Source organism: Limulus polyphemus, unplaced genomic scaffold, assembly GCF_000517525.1.
Source record: "Limulus polyphemus unplaced genomic scaffold, Limulus_polyphemus-2.1.2 Scaffold6405, whole genome shotgun sequence".
In the NCBI taxonomy this organism is placed as follows: Eukaryota; Metazoa; Arthropoda; class Merostomata; order Xiphosura; family Limulidae; genus Limulus; species Limulus polyphemus.
In genome coordinates this window covers 1-1301 of record NW_013672015.1, presented here as the reverse complement: position 1 = coordinate 1301, position 1301 = coordinate 1, and positions in this window count along the sequence as shown.

Genomic DNA, 1301 nt, shown 5'->3' with positions numbered 1-1301 from the left:
GCCCTCGTGTAGCTTTGCGCGAAATTCAAATAACAAACAAGCAAATACATAAACCTATGCATTTCATCAGTGCTGTCTGCTATATCGCTAGATTATCATCACATGTTTGCATTCTTCGTCTATTCCTCAAACTGATTCCTGCTACGAAACTTTGACATTGCAAAACGTACGTTTGCTTATTCGTGTTTGTCGCTAGGGCAACGTGGTAACACAAATATACATACGACTCGTGTACTTGTTAAGGGTAAAAAAAATATTACTACAAACACACACACACGCAGCATCGTCGGCACTCCAATAATCCATCTTCCGATGTCTGTCCCTCGTGATGGAGACGAAACGAATGAATGCACGGTTTTTAAATCTCAATGGAGAGCGACAAGCTACAGGTATATGTGTACCGCACGTACGTATAAATATTTGAAATCTACCAGCAAAATAAAAAGTTCTGCATCGCAGCTTATATATATAAGCGATGAATGATGTAAAAAAGATAAAGCAAGTCCTAAGAGTGGATTAGAAGGGTTCAAATGGAATATTTTATGTATCGCAATCAGAGGGACTGCATTCTTTCGTCCCGCCGCTCCTTTTCCAGATTGCATGCGTTTATATTGGATAACGTCAAGTTTCACTTTTGAAAACTCAGAAAATCCATCTCGGATCATTTTTTTTGTAGCGTGGTGAAGAGTCTCAACCTTTATGTGCCCATAAAATTTGGTAAAAATCCGGTCAAATTTTACAGAACCATTAACTCAAAACTGCGAAAACGTCCTATCCCCTCATTATTTCAAAAAATGCTTCAAAGTTATCCAGAATCCGGGTCCGTATTTCGATCTGAACCAAATTTGAGGAGAACTGTTCCATACTGACGTTCCATCTTATGTAAAATTTCCATGTACGTCGATCTATTATTTTTCGAGATACGCGCACAGAAACACTGACCCGATTTCACACACGAACCCGGAGGGAGGCGAGGGTAAAAGCTTTTAAAAATATCAATCAATCTGACTGTGGGTCGACTTTTAAGCAATCAATATTACGGTAAGAAACAAAGAAGCTTACGGCGACACTACATATTGTTAACAACGGATATTGTGTACGATCGGAACAATGGTGATGAATAATATTGATATTGTGTACGATCGGAACAATGGTGATGAATACATTTCCAACAAAGATCATCTTCTACTCAGCTATATTCAAATTGTCGAACAAATTATGACGTAACCAAGGAAACCTTAGCTACGTCATAACTACTGACATAGTTTGTGTTGAAACTCAGTGTACAACATAACGAGTTA